Source organism: Mirounga angustirostris, unplaced genomic scaffold (assembly GCF_029215605.1).
Source record: "Mirounga angustirostris isolate CCGP_5_RB_7025 unplaced genomic scaffold, mMirAng1.0.hap1 SCAF_15, whole genome shotgun sequence".
NCBI lineage: Eukaryota > Metazoa > Chordata > Mammalia > Carnivora > Phocidae > Mirounga > Mirounga angustirostris.
Genome location: NW_026991723.1, coordinates 85647150 through 85666166, shown reverse-complemented (window position 1 = coordinate 85666166; position 19017 = coordinate 85647150). Strand labels below are relative to the sequence as shown.

Sequence of the window (19017 nt, the reverse complement as noted above, 5' to 3'; positions counted from 1 at the left end):
CAGGCCGCCAGTCCTCCAACCCCATCGTGGAGTCAGAGCAGCTCCCTAAATAGGTGGGTGGGGACCTTAAGCGGTTCAAAGACTACACAGAACCTCATGTCAATTCAAGTCAGATTTTGCCACCAAATGAATTTGAGCCAAACTTTTGAAAAAAGGCTTGCTGTTTTTCTAGAGCTTTCGGATTCTGGATTTGTGGGTAAGGGCTTGTGGACTTACAGTCAGGGCCAAGTTGTCCATTAGGCACAGCAGGCACGGCGCTTAGGGCTCACAGTACTTTGGGGGGGCTCACAAAAATGTTCTAACTTCTTTTAAAATGAGAATAAAAAGTGAACTTTTAGGTCAGAAAATGCCTTAATATTCAATATTAACATATTTGTCTTTATACCGTGCAGTCACAGAAGATGATTTTTAACATTTTTTAGTGGAGGAAGGAGCTCATGAAAGCAAAGTGCCTTGGGTGGGCAGAAATCATCCTGGAGCCATGCTTGGAGCCCCGCCCTCTGCAGATGCTGGGAAGATTCGGCAAGGTAAGGAAGATTCGGCAAGGTAAGGAAGATTCGGCAAGGTAAGGCAATGCCCAGCACGGTGCCTGGCGCACAGTGAACATTTAATACGTGATGACAGTCATAGTGACCATAACATCGTCACGGTCTCATTTTCCTTATCTACAAAGGGAATATCGCTGCCCTCCCCGCTCCCAGGCCTGCCGTGAGACTGAGGGAGGTAACACATGCCAAAGCGCTCTGGGGCCTGGCCCTGCCGTGTGGAGAGGGGCTAATACTGCGAACACCACCGGCACCCACCCAAATGTGGAATATGAGCAGATGTCCCCCTGCTGCCCCACCCACACCTGGCAGGATGGCCCCGAATGCCCAGTGCAGGCGCTGCCTTCCTTCCTGCACCTGCCTGGCAGATGGACCAATGGGAAGGGGAGAGGGCAAGGCTGAGGCAGGGGCACCTGGGAGCCAGGTCAGTGGAGTAGGAGTTACAGGGGACCCCCAGAATCAGCTTGGGGTGGGTCTGGGGTAGCCCTCGGAGGTCTGGGCGCAGCCTCATGACGTCAGGGAGGCTTTCTTATCTGGGGTCTCCTCTCCCTTCTCCTTCTAGCCCGACTCCTAAATTGCACTCTTGCTGCCCTCAGCCCCAAGACGCTGAGTCAGGAACCCTGGATGTGACACAGAGGGAGAGGGTTTTGAAGGCGAGCATTCCCACATAGCTGTTCAACAGACGTTTATCATGTGCTTCTTTGTGCTAGTCCTCTAGTGAGATGCTCCAGACAGAGTCCAGGACAAGACAGTCCCAGACTTGCCCTCAGGCCTCTCTGATGAGTGCATCAGCACCCCTGCCTTGTGCCCCGACCCTGGCCTCAGGCCTGTGAAGCTCACCCCGTCAGTCTCTTGCCAGAAGCCCTCAGTTATCTACTCAGCTGCCTTCTTGGGCTCCAGGAAAGATAAGCAAGGTCAGCAACAGCTCGGCTGCTCCTTGGGAGGAGAATTCCAGCAGGTGTCTAGAAGGGGGTTGTGGTCTTCCCCCACTGACCATAAAAGTGTCCTCAGTCCCTCATCTCCTGTTTGGGATAAAGATTCTGTCTGACCCAGACAATGTTCCAAAAAGCAATTTTTAAGTCTTTTATATAGGTGGGGCGCCTGGATGGCTCAGTCGGTTAAGCATCTGCCTTCAGCTCAGGTCATGATCTCAGGGTCCTGAGATGGAGCCCCACATCCAGCTCTCTACTCAGCAGAGAGCCTGCTTCTCCCACTCCCTCTGCTCCTCCCCCTGCTCGGGTGCTCTCTCTCAAATAAATAAATAAAATCTTTAAAAAAATGTTTATATAGGATGGGATGATTTTAAACAGCTTTGGAAAATTTCTGTGAAGTTTTTGTTATGACAATACAAAGAAAACTAGCAAACCAAAATTAAATCTCTCTTCCCTCTGCTTCTCAGTCTCCCCTCTTGGGGACAGGCCTTTGCATCAGCTGCAGTAAGAAGAGGGCAGATGAGGCCAATCGAACATTCCTTAAAATACTGTTATAAAGACAAAATGAAAACCAGTCAACTAAACACCTTAGCAAATTGGCTTTGGGCAAATTGACCTGGAGCCCAAACTCTGGTGCTCAGATGGAGTGTAATAAATATTTGTTGACTGAACAGCGAATGTTTTTGACTGTTAGGTGATGTCCACACTTGAGGAGAAGGGCTACCCTGACTTTGTTCTTGGCAGGTGGGCTGAGAAGTGGGAATGAAATGGGTCCTACATGAGCTAATAACAGGCTCTCAAAGCGACTTTGTGACTGAACATGCATCCTGTGCTGACATTTGCATAAATTTGTTTGGCCAGCATTTAACAGACACAGTGTCCTCAAAGGGCTTTCCATGTGCTGGGACATCCTGTGGGACACTGGGCAGTACAGGATAACCAGGAGCACTGCCTTAGAATCTCCCCATAAACATGAGTCTCCAAACCTCTTACCGGGACAAGTCATAGGACCTGACGACAGCACCCCCAGGAGAGGAGGGGGCCAGCTGGCTGAGTCTTAGCTTAGAGGTAGTTGTTGCATTAAATCTGGAGGGAGGGAGGCTTCTGGCAGTTCTACAGGCTTCCTGAGGATGGACACGCCCCTGGACCTTTCCAAGACCGGTTGACTAGGAGAGGAGGGGATGTGCTTCTTTGTCCCTTAGCCACGGGTCAACCTCACTGGATGGAGCTCCATCACTAACACTGCCATAACTCCTTGACCTTGAATCTGAGAAGTCATCAACTATTAAATGTGTCATGTTCTAGTAAAAAAAAAAAGAAAGAAAAAGTGAGGCCAATTAGCCCCTGACAGGCTGTTGACTTTAAGATGCCTCCTGATTTCAGAGATCTTAAAACAAGAAAAAATGTCTTAGAATTAAAGAGATGTTATTTGTTTTCAGGACACCTGTGTTTCTGCTCGCTTTGATATGGGTCTTAATCTCAGTCCCACTGCTTTCTAGCTGTGTGGCCTGGTGTGCAAGGAACTTTACTTCGCTAAGCCTCAGTCTTCTTGTTAGTATCGAAAAGAATGGTAATACTTCCTTCCCAAGTTACGAGAGGAAAAAACAATGATGCCTACAGAATGTTGAGCTTGATGCCTAGCATATCATAATTAGCTGTATAAGGTGCTCTAACAAGGCCTGTGGGGACAACACATTTCTTCTAGTGACCAGGTGGGTATACTGAGCTGAATCAATCTGTGAATTCTTGGGGCTGATATTTCCCAACAGACCATGACCGAGACCAGGAAGGGCAGAGAACTGAATTAAGAACCACCAACGAGCTGGCTAGTTTATCAAGGGCACTGAGAGCAGTAGGAGTACAGGAGGTTTGGGGGAGAAGACAGATTCAGTTGGGATGTGGGGAGTTCCAGTTACCAAAATGGAAGAGTAGATTGTACTGAACTAACTTTCTGGTCAGTAACAATGATAAACTCTGGACAATACACAAAATAACTGCTTGAAAGCACCTGAGAACAATCCAAAGCGACAGAAACTGGAGGAGACATGGTTTTTGAAAGATGGGAAGCACATAGGGCCCTTCCCAGTTCATGGTGATAAACGGAAGACAGAACTGAAAGAGAATGCAGCAATATTACTGGCTGGGAAGAAGACAAAGAAGTTGGGCACTGAGGATGGAAACTGAAGGGGAAAATGCCAGAAGGGAGACAGCCATGGAAGTGGGAGATCCAAAGTTACTGTACAAATTCCCCTCAAATCCTTAGTTAATCCCTAAATAGTATATATGTAGAGAGAGACTCCACAGAGCCCAAAAGAAAGCAGTAGCTGGGAAGCAGGGTGTTCGGAAGATGGAGCTTGGAGTTCAAGTCCTGCTAAGCTAAAGAGACTTAGCAAACATTTAAGGCTTCTGCTTTCATCCCGGAAAAGCCATGCCTTACCAGTAAGCCCAGGACTAAGAGTTATATCCTAGGACTATGGACAAAACCAAAATAAACCTACCTGAACAAAACCTAAAAACCAAACCTCTAAAAGGTCAAGGGGGTATGCCAGTAATTTAACCACCTGCCAGAACAAAACACAACATTCTTTAGAGGAAGGCAATAAAATACAGTCTTTTCAATGTATCATACAAAATGTCCAGTATACAATTTAAAAATAATAGACATGTGAAGAAGCAGGGTAGATGCAGTGACTATCTACTGAACGTTCTGAACATTCATATATGAGCAAACTAGGAAATGCCTCCAACTGGTTACATTCTAATTACATGCCTTATCAATGCTGGGAGGGAAGAAAAGATTCTTTCGGGGTATGTTCCCAAGTGTCTGAGGCTTGACAGAGTAATAATTAGGCCTGCCTTCCCTCCTAAGGAACATATGAAACACATGCCCAGACCTGTGTTGACATTTCTCAGGTTATGCCTTTTTTTTTATTATTATTAAAGATTTATTTATTTGAGAGAGAAAGAGAGAGAGTGCATGCGCATGTGGTGCATAGGGGCAGAGGGACAGGGAGAGAAAGAGAGAGAGAGAAAGTTCTAAGCAGATAACCACACTGAGCGCAGAGTGTGACATGGGGCTCTGATCTCATGACCCTGAGATCACGACCCAAGCTGAAATCAAGAGTCGGCTGCTTCACTGACTGAGCCCCCCAGGTGCCCCAAGTTATGACTTTTTTTTATGTGAATGCCTGGGTTGAATAGGGATAGTTCGGAGAACTGGCACAAGTTGCTGGGTAGAAGGACACAATATTTATATCCTGCCTACATCAAAAACAGGAAATTAAAAATGAGTGATATCATTTAAAAAAAATTTTTTTTTAATGAGAAAACAAAGTTGGCGAGAGAATAAGAACGTTGCCCAGGTAGTGACAGAGCTGGGATCTGAGCCCAGGTCTGTTAGACTCTGAGCCACAGCTCCTCATCCTCCCCAGCCAGTCACTCAGTTATTCACTCCTCTGGACCGGGCTGCACAGAAGGAGAGCTCTGTGTGGCCCACACCCACACCTGCTCCAGTGCTCCGGGAACTCACAGCCCAAGGAAGGAGGCCAACACTGAGTGTGTACCGTGTACTAGCCAGTGCGCATTACGCTTGATGTGTCACATCTTATTTATTTTTCTCAACAGCCTTATGAGGTAAGTCCTTGTAACATTTCCATTTTTCAGATGACAGTGAGGCTTAGAGCTACTGAGTGGTAGAACCAGAATTTGAATGCACAGCTCAAGCTCTCCAGCAGCATCCTTGACTGCCCAAGGCCACCTCAGGGGCGAGGGATGCGCAAACATGGACAGGGCAAGGCCATCCTGGTGTTCCTCTCCCACTTGATGGGATCCTAGGAACTTTGCATTGTGGAAGCAAATTTGCTCTAGTCATGAGGGACTTGGGCCTCACCTGTTCCCAGGGGAGGGTGGGTCCTGGAAAGTCCCCCTGACCCAGTGAGCCCCATTGCGTCCACTTGCCTCTCTCACCAGGATGGCTGCAACCATCGCCCACCAGCTCCAGATGACTTGTCTATGGTTCCCGCCACTCAGTCTCTACTCAACAACTAATGCGGCCTTTCACAAATAAAAGCAAGTTGCTCAAAACCTTCCAGTGGCTTCCCACTGTCCTTGGATCAAGTCCCATCTCTGAAAAGGCCTCGTCTCCTGCCATGCTTCCCATCTCTCCTCAGACAAATGCACTCCTGGGAAGAACTCCCTATAATTGCTCCAGTTGTTACTGCTGAGTAACAAATTACCATCAAAACTTAGCAGCCCAAACAACCATTTTCTTATCCTCGTGGATTCTGTGGGTCAGGGATTTAGCTACAGAATGGTACAGTGGCTCATCTCTGCTCCCGATACCTGGGACCTCAGCAGCTGGAGCTGACTCGGCTAGGGCTGGCATCATTGAGAGGCATCTTTCCTCACATATCTGGGGGTGGATGCCTGCTGTCAGCTGGGACCTATGCTACACCTGGCCTCTGCATGGCAGCTTGCAGGTAGCTGGACTTCTCAGGGTCCAGACTGGCTCAGGACCCCAAAAAAGAGTTTCCCAGTGAACAAGGCAGAAACTGCCCTGCCTGTTCTCACCCAGCCTTGGATATCAGGTAGTGTCATCTCCACTGTATTCCACTGGTTATAAGTAAGTCACAAACCCACCCAGATTCAAAGGGAGGGGACAGAGACTCTACCTCTCAATGGGAGGAGTGTCAAGGTCTCATGTTGGACTAGGAGATATCACTGGGGCCATCCTCAAAAAAGCAATCTGCCACACGGCCCTTACACACTGTTGTTTCTACCCAGACTACTGTCTCTCCAACTCGCACCTGCTCATTCTGACCTACCCTTCGGGTTTCAGCTGAAACACAAGTTCAAGGAGCCTGCCCTGACTGCCAGGCTTAGTCCAGCCTCCTGCTTAGATACCCACTTAGTACCCAGCACTTCTCATGCGTTTGTCTGTCTGTCTCCCCTCCTGACTGCAAGCTCTGTGAGGAGAGCGACTTTGGCTTCTCGGTGTCAGCTCAGAGCAGGTTCCCAATAAACATCCTGGAGAAGAGAGACAGCGAGAGAGAGGAAGGGGAAAAGGAGGAAATATGCCAACCTCCAGGCTGACGAGGGTGCTGTTCAAGAAGGATTCAGCTCCATCCTATGTGCTTCTGCTGGTCTTGAGTCCCCAGCCTCCCACGGCTTCTGTGCAGACCATGCACAGGGACCCTCCAGAGTGGCTGGGCACCTTCACCCCCACAGTAGTTGTGGGGAGTATATCTGTCCAACCCAACCATTTGGCTGTAAGCTACTGTGGTCTTCTGGTGAAGACTCGCCTTCTACAAAGGAGTGGGACTGACAGATGGAAAAGGGAGCGCGTCTGAGCAGTCTGGGAGGGGCTGAGGCAAGAAGCAAAGTTTGCTCCCTGCAAAGACAGGAGTGGCAGTCCTGAGGAGCAGAGGACCACACTGGACCTGCTTGCCCAGGGACCAGCAACATGGTATGCTACGCCTGAGGGTAAGGAGAACCCTCCTCCGGAACGTCATCACCACTACCACCATCATTACTAAACCTTTTTAAAGAGGAAAGAAGAGTCACGCCAGTATTTCACACAGCTGTTGCCCAGGCAGAGACACAAACCCGCGCCCAGCTGCTCCCTTCCCGGTACCCGCTGGCCTCCCCCCTCTGCCCGCGGCGCTGACACATCTGTAGGACTGCTCACTTCGTGGGGCTCCAGCGCTGTCTTCTCCTTTCTACTCTGACTCTGTGAACACTCATGAGCCCCACCTCAGTGACAGACTCTGTGCTGGGGCCTCTCATCATGTGCTCCTCGAAGGTCTGGAGGTCACCACAGAGGTTCCGGGAGTGTGGTCCCTGGTCTGCCCACGTCCCAAGCGCGGAGTCCAGCCCACTGAGGCGCCCTTGCCCAGCACCAAGCCCTTTCCCGAGTGATACCATGGAATTCATGAAGGTAGATCACTAGTCTTGGCTCATTTACGGGTGGATGCATGAAAGGGACGCTAGAACTGGGAAGTGACTTAATCAAGGCCTCTAGGTGGGAAGGGACCGGCACTTCTCCCGTGCATACCACCTCCAACCCCCCGCCCAGCCTGTGGCATTTCAGTGTCTTAGGCCACTGCCTCCCGCTAGCTGTCAGCACAGAGCCTGCTGGCTTCTGTGCACAGCCTCGGGCTCCCTCCCCAGGGTTTAGAGGTGAGAGAGGCCTCTATGAAGGGCACCCACGGGGAGAAGCCATCTGTGCGGGGCTGCCCTGCCTGCTCACCTGGGGCTCTGTGAGGCAGTGCAGAGATGAGGGAGCCATCCAGGGGGAGGACCTGCTCCCTGCTGCCGCGCAGCTAGAGCAGACCCAAACCCATTACCGGAGTCAGAGGGGAAGCTCTCTGCCTCGGCAGAGCGCACTAGGGGCGGGCGGGCCAGGGAGTAGAGCTGGCCGGGCTGCTCGTGCCAGGGAAGGAGGGGGCCGGCGAGGGCCGCCAAAGCGGGCTGGGGCGGGAGGGGCCGGGCCAGCTGGGGCCGGAGCTGGTGTGACATCACCGGGCGGCCCGCCTCTGTCTGGGGCTGAGGGGAGGCCCGGAGCCTTTCTGGGGCCTGGGGGATCCTCTTGCACTGGTGGGTGGAGAGAAGTGCCTGCAGCCAACCAGGGTCAGGCTGTGCTCACAGTTTCCTCCGGCAGCATGTAAAGGCTCCACAAAGGAGTGGGGAGTTCAAATGAGGCTGCTGCAGACGGCCTGAGGATGGACCCGGAGCCCTGAGCAGTGGTGCCTGAGCCCCGGACCTGCAGAGCATGGCACTGAGGCAGACACCGGCCCCTGCTGGGAAAGGAGGCAGGTTGTAAGCGGCCCCAGCAGGACCCCAGGCCAGCCCCCGCCCCACCCCCGGCCCAAGCCCGGCTGTGGAGCACAGCAGAGCCAGCAGAGGCCAGTGAGGCAGGGCTGCTCGGCGGCCAGTCCGGCCTGCGACTCGGGGACCCCTCCTGGAGGCCATGGACAGGCTGCCCTGCTGACGGCTGGGGTAAAGCATGTGAGGAGCTGCCCCGGGGAGTCCAGCAGGAGTGAAGAGGTAAGGGGCCAGCTCTGTGGCACCAAGGGACAAGGGGGCAGGAGGCAGTAGCTGGCCCCACATCTGCGGGTTCCAGAACCCTGACCCCTCCAACGGGGGGTGTGTGCAGCTGGACCCCAGAGGGGGTCACTCTTGCTTTCGTTTGGAGCCAAACAAAGCATCTACTGGGGCAGACCTGTGGACACCTGGGCCAAGGGTGGTGCTCTGGGGGCACGAGACCACGGGCTGGGCTTCGAGAGCTTCAACTGTAAGCCCTACTCTGCCGCAGACAAAGAGCCTTTGGGGTGAAGGCAGGCGGCTCCCGGACACGGCCCGGCAGCTGGGGTGCGTGCGTGAGCGCGTGCCTGTGTGTAGGTGTGTGCTTAGGGGGACAGGGGTAGCCCAAGGACATAGGAAGTCGTTTTTAAGTTTTGGGTTCCTATGCACCCTGCCTAGAGACTATGCCGAGGCAAAAGCAAAAGCAAACGCTGTCCTGCCAGAGCGGGGAGCCCCTGTTCAGAAAGTTCCCTGGAGCCCAGCAGCTGCTGCTCACCCCTCAGCTGGGGAGGAGAGGACCCAAGGGGTCCAGAGCTGGAAGGGACACACCAGCTAGAGACTTCCGTCACTGTGGCTCGGGGCAAAGTGCTGTCCCGGCTTTCCCTGCATGTCCACAGACGCCTGATCCCGCCCAGGTCTCCAGCAGGCTGTATGTGGCAGGGGAAGAGGGGAGGACCAGACTTCCCTGGCACCCCGGCAGGGGGTACAGCGCCGGCTCCACATTCTGAGTCCCTTGAAAGCACTCAGCATTAGATAACATTTCCAAACAGAAATTCTTCCCTGATCCCTCCCTTCTCCTTCTGTGATATGTGTGTCATGGGTCAGCTATTGCTTCTGCTGTGGGATTACGGGAGCTCCCAGAGGCCAGTTCGTTCCTTAGAAAAGGATCTCTTTTCACCAGGGCTCTGAGGAAAAGCCGAGAATGCCACTTCCAAAGCTGGCCGAATGCTCTCCACATGTATTTTCCCACATTGAGGTAGAGTAAGGTAGTGCTCATGAGCTAGGTTCAAATCCTAGCTCTTCTACTCAGGAGCCACGGGACTCCGGCAGAGCACGCGGCCTCTCGAAACCTGTTTCCTTTTCTGCGAAATGGGGTAACGCTACCGCCCATCTCTTAGTAACAGCTAACACATGGCACTGATCCTGAGCCAGGCACTTACCAGCTCCAGGGACCCTCACAGCTACCCTACAACACAGGTACTAGTGTTCATCCCCATTTTACGAGAGGAAGCTGAGTTACGGAGGTTCAGGGATGTGCCCAAGGCCACAGGGTTAGTAAGCGCCAGCACCAGGACTTGAACCCAGCACTCTGAACCACACTCCGTTGCCTTCTAGGAGAACCACATGGGATCATGCCCAAGAAGGCCTTCACACGGCAGCTGCTGTGTGGCAACCCCTCAGAAAATGCTAGTCACCGGGTATCAGGACCCATAACAGTCAGAGTCGCAGAGACCCAGGAAGAGCAGGGGCCCGCTCTCTCTATCCTGGACAACCTGCGAGGGCTGCCAGAAAATCCCACCAGGACGAGCCAGCGTGGCCACTACTGCTGCCCACAGGGGGTCTTCCAAGGAGCTGAGGGGGGCTTTATGTCTGCAGTTAACTGCAGCATGTCCAGGTCCTTCAAGTCCACACTACGGGAGGGTACGTATATCTGACACCAACCTTACCACCCACATGCGTGCTACTCGTCTGCCTGTCGGGCCCGTCAGGACCGTGGTAGGTGAGGAAAGTGAGCTACCTCTGTGCGCAGGAAGACCAGTGCCAGGCCTGTCCTAGGGTCACAGAGGGAGACCCAAGGACTCCTCCCCCAAACTCCATCTCCATCACCACCTCTGACCACATGGAGGCCAACGCTGGTGCGTCTTAGCTTAGGACAGTGGCTTCTCTCCTGTGGGCCCAGAGGTTGCAGTGGATTTCCTGAACTCTGGAGAGCATTTGGAAAAGCTGACAATAGATATGTGCGTCTCTGGCACAGGCCTCTGGGGCCGCAGAAGCTGCAGGTTTCCCAGCTTCAGGCTGGAACCACAGTGGCTCACTGTGCTCTCTGGGCAGCCCTGTCTGAGCAGAGGCTCTGACGGACTTCACAGGCCTGGCTAATAAAAATTAGATCAATTGCTACTCAATAAAGGCACTTGCGGTAGAACAGATAAAATGTGTGAAACACATGGCCCAGGAGGGGACTGCACAGTATTGCTGTTAAGTTCATGGGGAGAGCAACTAAGCCATTTCTCCCTCCACCCCTTCATCCCACAACGATTTATTAAGTACCGGTTAACTAAGGCACATGGATGATCTCACTTCATCCTCAACACAACCCTAGGAGGTAGGTTCTAGTTTTAGCATCCCATTTTTCAGATGAGATAACTAAGGCCCAGACAGGTTAACTTGTCCAAGGTCACACAGCTGGTGATTACTGAACCCTGGTCAGCCTAGCTCCAAAGTCTATGCCTTTCTCCACCTCACTCCACCGCCTGTTCAAGGCATCCTGACTTTTCTTTTGCTGACCCTGTCACTGGGTCCCCCGGCAGCCAAGTCTGTTCTGGTTGCTGTCCTACAGAATGCTTATACCATGCCATCTGAAAACCACATGCTTACCTGACTTCGATGCATCACTTGCTTGTCATAGAGGCCTCTCTCTGAGACATAACAGGCATTATCAACCCCCTCTTACAGATGAGCCTTAGCACAGCTACATAGCACCGTGGGACTCTGGCACCAGCTCAGTGGGGCGGAACCTCAGGCAAACATTCCCCAATGTGTCTGAGATACCATTCATGTTTCCTACATCCCTACTTGGGAGACTCCACGGGCTGCACAATCAGAGTGCAGGTCCTCACAGTCTGCATTGGGCCACACTCAGGCAATCCTGAGAAGACATCAGGGAGACAGCAACCGGTAGCTACCTGAGGACAAACAGCAGCAGCCTGCCCAAGGCAGGCACATCCAGCTTCGGGCCTCTCTGAATCATAGCCCATTTCACCCGAAACGGTCTCAACTGACACCAGTCAGATGCGGAGGGGCTCCGCTGGTAGGGCCCAGGGCCCAGTGGAAGGAGGCAGTAGGTGAATCTAACAATCACACAAATGTACAACAGTGAGAGACCTGCAAAGAGGGGGCACATGGCACCAAATGGGTGGTGCTGTCCCCATTTTACAGAGGAGGAAACTGAGGCTCAGAGGTTGCAGCACCTCTGCCAATGTCCCTCCACTAGTTGGCCAAAAAGCAAGGATTCAAACCCAGATCTGGACTCCTCCTACCCCAGCCCACTGCTGTCCTGGATAGACATACTGGGGAAATCTCAAGAATGAATCAATTCACTGAATAGCATTCTTTTCTGTGAATTTATATAAAATACCCCAAATAGAAGGGTTATTCAGCCACTGGCAACTGGGAATTTGTGGTGATAGATAGGTCACATCAGAACCTCATGCCAAGGGTAGTTTCAATAACAAAACCGTATTCCCTCGTATCGACTGAAAACCATATGACTGATTTAATAACAGCCTGGGGTGGGGGTGGCAGTTAAAATGTTACAATGTCCTGTTACATGTGTACATCAATTGTAAGACACATTCTGATCACAGAAAAGTTCCCATGTTGGGGAGGTGGGGAGAGTCAGGCCTCTCACAATTGAGCTATTGTGTTAGGTCTATTCTCGGGCAAAACTAACCAGCCTGCCTTGGGGCCAGCAGCCCCAGAACCTCAGCCTCCTCCTGCTGCCTAGTCCTCCAGAAAGGCAGGCACAAGATCCCTAAGAAAAGCCCAGAGAGGGGGCGCCTGGGTGGCACAGCTGGTTGGGCGTCTGACTCTTAGTTTCAGCTTGGGTGGTGATCTCAGGGTTATGGGATCGAGCCCCGAGTCAGGCTCTGTACTGGGTGTGGAAACTGCTTAGAATTCTCTCTCTCCCTCTGCCCCGCTCACACTCTCTCTCAATCTAAAGGTGTGTGGGGGGAAGCCCAGAAGGAAGTCTGTCCGTATCTCTAAGAAGCACCCAAGGAACGGCTCAGTTCCTGGAATTACCAAAGTCCTGCCTGAGGTGGCCCCAGTCCAACCTCCAGGAGGGAAAGGTGGTATCTCTTAGTCACTGCTGGACCTCCAATACTCAGGGCCAGGCAGAGAAGGGATGTGTGGAATGGATGGATGGATGGATGGATGGATGAACGAATGAATGAATGAAGCAAGCAAGCAAGCAAGCCTCAGACCCAGCAAACAAGCCTCTCAGTCCCGTGGTGCCACACAATTCCCCTCTGTGTTGTCCAGCCAAGGCCCCTTTGGGGTGCCTCTACTCCCACCTTATGCCCCCCTCAATCCTCACCCCAGCTGGATTGGTTGCCCCTCCAGCCCCCTGAGCCGCCCTGCCAAGATACTGATCACCATCCCACCCACTACCGTGGGCCCCTTGAGAGTTGGGACCTACCCCGCTCCTGCTCTATCTCCAGCCCCAGAACAGTGGCCGGAACAGGCGAAATGCTTGGGAAATACATGCAATGAATGAAATCCTTGAAGTCCTATGTAGGAATCTAAGTGAGGTCCTGGCTCTTGGGCATTCAGAGGGGAAACGACCCTGACCGCGCTTTTAAGAAGCTCACAGTCTGGGGGTGCACAACCAGATGAGCTGTGTCTGTGTGCTGTGATGGGTGCGGGAAGCAGCCACAACTGCTCCCGGGGGTGGAGGAGGGAGGGGCCCTCACTGTGGATGGTGGCTTCACAGGGAAGTGGACTGGGGAGGTCAACTGAGAGAGTGAGACAGGCGTGTGCGTCAGGCAAGACACGGCAGAAGGTGCGGAGGCACCAAAGAAGAGCGTGCACAGAGGCAGGGAGCCTGAGCGGGAGCACAGAGGCTCTGTTTTAAAGCAGGACACCAACACGACCAGCTGGGAGCTTTAGACAGACGGGCCTGGAGCCGCCTGCGCTGTGGAGGGCAGGGGGAGCGAGTGCCAAAGGCAGGGGGGCCAGTTAGGGCTGTGTGGGTAAGAAACCTGGCTCTGAGGTAGACAAACTTGGTTCCAGGCCCGGCCTCACCACTTGGTAGCTCTGTGGCCCTGGGCAAATGACTTCATCCCTTACCTCTGTCTGCTCTTCTGTGGGATGAAAATAATCACAGGCCCGGCCTCACAGAGCTCCTGGGATCTGAGAGGTAGGCACAAAATGTGCTTGTCCCGGTGCTCAAGGCATGAGCCCATGCCAACGGGCCGAGGTGGCCTTAGGTGCCAACCGCTTGGCCTGGCCTAGAAGAGCAGTTCCAGGCAAGGCCCAGAGTCGCCAGGAAGCCACCATGGGGCAGCACTGCCTGCCCAGTGCCCGGCTTCTCCCTCTCATCCGAGGCTCCCCTGGTTCCAAGGTTCCAGAGCACATCAGGCATTGACGGAAGCGCAGCAGCCAACTCAGAAGCCGGGCTCTGACATGGCTTCTGCAGGCTTGCCCCGCCTCGGCCCTGCTGGCTGGGGCTCCTGGCACAGAGGGCTCAGGGCGCAGGCTTTGGGGGAATCTCAAAATGGTTCCCAAATAACGCACCGTGAAAAAGTAACAGCAGCATCCTTGTCCCCCTGGCAAAGGCAACCAGCTCCCTACTGCCTAACCACATCCCGTCTTGCCCTATGATCTCACAGTATGACCACAACCCGCCTCCTCCATGAACTCAGTCAGCCCTCCCCTGAAGCCAGCAGCTCCCCAGGGGCAGGAGCACGAGAGCCTGGGGCGTCAGGCAGATTCAGCCCCCCGCTGCTACTCTCCCAGGCAGATCGGTGGGATCCGACACTACCTGCCTGGCTGGTTCCCGCCTCTGTTCCCATCACCCATGACAGGGCAGGACCCAGCTGTCACAGTGCACAATGACTAGCTGGCAGCGGGAGGCTAGGGGATAGAGGGCTGGATGGACGAACAAATGGCTCATTTGAAGGTCTTATGAGAGCTGAGCTGGCAGGGTCTGGGAACTGGCTCCAGACTCCTTGGGTGCCCGCACGGCCCTCTGGTTGGGAATGAATCACACGATGCTGGGCTGGGAGGGGGTGGCTGTTGGGATGTGGCTGTTCCCTCCCTGGCCTCCAGGCTAGTGGTGAAACACCTAGGACAAGCAAGGCACAGTTCCTTCAGGTTTTCTAAGGTGAGGACGCCACTGCTCATCCTAGATGCCCATTTTGGGGTCTTGCCACTTGGATAATCAAGAAGCTGTTTCGAACATCCAACAAAACTCCCCCTTGTACTGACCTGAAAGCCATTTCTACTGATTCAGTTAACAGTGACTACGAAGCAATCTGCATCCTGGCCATGAAGCAAACAGACAGGCACCTTTTGTTTGTTCACGCTGGTTGGAGATAATCTCGGTGGAAGTGAGGGCGTGGGCACTGCAGTTGACAGAGGGATCCCAGTCCTGATATTTATTCCAAGGGACCTCAGACAAGTGACCTGATCTCTCTGGGCCTGGGTTTATTCTCCCGCAAAATGCACATAATAATACTTTTCTCCTAGGGGTAAAGGGACCATATAATTTGGTACCCATTCGGGACACTTTTGCAAGTAAGAGGGGGTGTTATTAACGATTACATTAGATAACGGGCCTCAGCTGGGGCCAACCTTATGCACAGGGCTGTAAGTGCCAAGAAAGGGCACACCAGGCACGCGGTGAGTTTACCACAAACAAACAAGGCCTGTTGTTATCTATGCTTTTGGTCATATGGTCAGCTGGGCCCTCTGGGGCCCTTCTTCTGGAATTTTCCTTTATCTGGATCCCTCCCATATCCTGGATTACCAATTGGTTTGGGTACCACCCCACTGGTACACCATACATCTCCAACAGCTTTAGTAGGAAAAGCTGTCAACTTTGAAGTTTCAATTTTTTCTTCTCGGTCCTGATGTTGCCTTAACAATCACGATTCGTGCTCAGGTCCATCAGACTCACTCAAGCAGAGCTCAAGTTCCTAGCTTTCCCAAAGCCAGACACCAGGGGCCAGCCGGGCACACTCAGGGTCAGGTGGCGGTTCCAGATTCCTGCACTGCCTTGGCAGGGGCCCACTTCCCAGGCCTCCTGCAGGGCCTCTAGTCTGGGCTCATCCTTGGCCTTCTGTGATCACAGAATGAGGGGGCAGGGATGACGACAGAGGCAGGGGTGGGTTCTGCGAGCCCCTCACATGGGACTATAGCCTGGATGGGTGACACCATGAGAGCTGGCTTGAATCCAGAGGTTTCCCTGGGGTCAGCAGTCCTGAGGATCCCAGGAGCTCTTCTGTTCTCCCCTTGCCTGCGGGGGTCAGAGAGCAATTTCTTTTGAGTGTCCTGTCACTCCAGCCCTTTTCTCTCTATATCTTCAGCATGGTATATTTTGGGGTTCTGTTATTGGCTCCGCCACTTAGTAATTCGATGACTGTGGGCAAAATGACTCGTGGTCTTAGAATCTCAAGAGTTCCCTCACCTGCAAATGGGGATAACTGTCAGCCCTGCTGTTAGTCTTAAAAGCATCTTTGTGGGAATTAAAAAATGCCTGTAATATAAATATCCCAAACTACAAAGACTGTTGAATGTGAGTTGTGCTCCCTAGAGTTGCACAGTGCACAACTTGGGCCACCTGCATGGCAGCCCTGAAATAATAGGGCTTCCCTCCTGAGGTTGTTGGGAGGATTAAGTAAGATCATATATATAAAGTGCTTGAGTCATAGTGACAACTGACTGTAGTTATCATCCTGAGTGTTTGAACTTTTCTCATTCCTAACCCCCGGGGCCACCAGCTTCTGCTGCAGCGCATGACACAGATCCATCTTATAAAAATGATTCTTCCCACAAAGTGGCCCCATGCCTGGGTTGCAGTGCCATGGTGCCAAGCGGGACGTGGACACACGGTGTGTGGCCCCACTGCACCAGGCCAAGCAGGGGCGCTCGGGGCTGCCCACCAGAGGCTGGGTGGGACCCAAGCCCAGGGGAGGCCGCCTCCCAGCGTGCAGGCGCCGTCACGTGGCTTGATCACACCAGCTCCACTTGTGGGGAGGGAAACCCGTACATAATGGAAACTCCTCACAACACAGTGTGGAAAAGCAATTTCAAGAATCGTTTTTATTTTCATTTCGAAGCCAAGGAAAACAGTTGGAGTTGCTTTTCTTTGTTGGTCAGAGGAAGAAACTGAGGAGCACTGCTTTGATTGCAATGGAGTTCTTCTCCAGGCCTAAGATGGCTGGAATGCTGGGGAGGGTTATTTCTCTTGGGGTGCAATTAGTTGAATAAATATCAAGAGAGCAAAAGTAAACAAACTCACTACTGCCCACTAAGAGCTGCCAAAGTAGCAGAAAACTGAAGAAGGGGGTTAGAATCTTTAAGGAAAACAAATGACTCCAAAGCCAAGGGCAGAGCAAAGAGTCCAGCCCTTGGTATCAGGCTGACCTGAGCTCTCAGCTGGGTCAGCTCCAGTTCTTATCCGCTCCATGCTCCTGGGCAAGTCACTTAGCCTGTCTGGGATTCAGTGTCCCCAGTTACAAAGTAGGAGTGGGGAACCACCACCTGGCTAGAGCACCTGCTCCTTCCCTTCCTTCTAGAACCCATCCGGCCCCAAGTCACTCCCGCCAAGCCCAGACCCCAGGGAAACGCAACAGGAAGACCCAGAATCGTGAGCCTCACAGCCGGTGGCACCACGAGCAATGCCATCTCGAGCGAGATACCAGACACCCTCTGGAGCTGCAATTTTCTCACCCTCCAAATGGCACAACACAACTCACTAGCTCTCAATGTTGCGATGATTAAATGAGATAATGCGCATACAGGGCTTTGTGAACCTGAAAACCTGTATGAGTGTTAATTATGAAGTTTGGTGCTCTTTTTAATCGAACAATCACGAGAAATGCTCTTTCAAGACAGCACGGCCCTGCGCTGCGTCTGCCCGTCTCTTGCCCAGCACTGTGTAAGATCTAGGGACGGCAGGGCAGCTGGGACCCAGTCTGACCAGAGGGCAGCTTTAGGGCTGGGCGGTGAGGCCAGACAGAGCTCCTGCTCAGGGCCCAGCTCTGTGACCGGCACAAGTGCCTCCTCTGAGAAACGGGGGAGGAGCATTAATGGTGGTCTCTCCGCAGGGAGGCGCGGTCGGTGCTCCTAAGTCCCGCTTTGCTGTCCGCCATCGTGCCGCTATCGTGTTATTGCCCTCTCTAGTTTGGGAAGCATTTCTCTGTCCCTTAAGCAGTGTGCAAGGTGGGCTGGATCGCACCGTTTCACACAAGAGGCTCAGCCTTCAGGATCGCAGGTCCAAGGGCACAGGCTTTGCTCGGGAAGCTCGAGAGTCCACTTGTGGGAGGGGACAGGACTCAGTGATAAACAGTGACACCTTGCCAGGTCTTGAGGCCTGGGAAGGTTTGGAAGCCAACCCTTTTCTGGAGCCAGGTTGCCTCCCTGGGCCCCTGGCAGTTTCTTGGCCAAGGCAGAGGAGCGCAGCAGCATCCACAATGGCACCCAGAGCACAGCGAGGTGTTTGTCACCAGCAGGTGAGCGCTGGTGGGAAGGCACGGGCCTGCCCGCCCTGGCCTGCAGCGCTGCTCCTCCCCATTGTTCCGGGCCAGGCGTGGCCACGGGCTGGTGCAGAAGCAGCCAGAGCACTGTGGAAACCAGGCAAACATTCATAAACTCAGCCCGGTTTCCAGTAAACGTCACTGCAGCCCTACGTCGTAGCCCAACCCAGACCGAAGGCTGCCGAACACCTTTCTCTGCCTGGCCCCAACGCCTGAGCTGGCCACGGAACCACACGTGGGCTTCCTCACTGAAGCAGACAACAGTTCTGAGTGGCTCTGGGGAGCCCAGGGTCTGTTCTGTAACAGCCCACCAGCTGGGGTACCCGAACCTAGGCTGCTCACCAAAGAAGCCCCAGAGGGGCCTGGGGAAGACATAACCTTCAGCTTCTGTGCCAGGCTGATTTTAGCATAAATTAACGTGAAGTCAGAAAGTGATCATGCTAATCCTTTTTTTAGTACTGAAGACCAGATTAAGTACATTTCTGGGTAGTCAGTAAGAGTTTGAAGGCTAGAATACATGAGATCAGATGAGAGAAGCTTTCCTGACCCCGCCAATTATCCCTGGTTCTGCCACCTCCCAACTGTGTGATCTTAAGCAATTCACTTAGCCTCTCTGAGTCTCAGTTACCTCATCTGTAAAATGGAAATGACAACAGAATCCTAACAGCATCTACCTTGTGAGAATACATTAAAGTAGAAAATACTTGCAAATGTTTTGTGCAGGGGCAGGTACATAGTGGGTTCTCAGTAAATAGATTCTATGGATGTTATTGATAAGTATAAGACATGGCCTCCGGGGCTCCTGGGTGGCTCAGTTGGCTAGGCGTCTGCCTTTAGCTCAGGTCATGATCCTGGGGTCCTGGCATAAAGCCCCGCGTCAGGCTCCCTGCTTGGCGGGGAGTCTGCTTCTCCCTCTGCCCCTCTCCCTGCTCATGCTCTCTGTCTCTCTCTCAAAGAAATAAAATCTTAAAAAAAAAAATG

The 19017-nt window shown here is 53.0% G+C and overlaps 2 protein-coding genes across 8 annotated transcripts in view; one reads left to right on the top strand and one right to left on the bottom strand.

Annotated features, from left to right (window-relative positions):
* The window catches only part of RALGPS1 (Ral GEF with PH domain and SH3 binding motif 1), a 315913-nt gene that overhangs the window by 88996 nt on the left and 207900 nt on the right, over positions 1–19017 (bottom strand). The gene's annotated exons all lie outside the window — the stretch shown is intronic.
* ANGPTL2 (angiopoietin like 2) overlaps positions 8184–19017 on the top strand; it is a 34119-nt gene continuing 23285 nt past the window's right edge. Inside the window, exon 1 of the mRNA XM_045883162.3 lies at positions 8184–8521. The gene's annotated coding sequence lies outside the window, so the exon portion shown is untranslated. The remainder of the gene's footprint in view (positions 8522–19017) is intronic.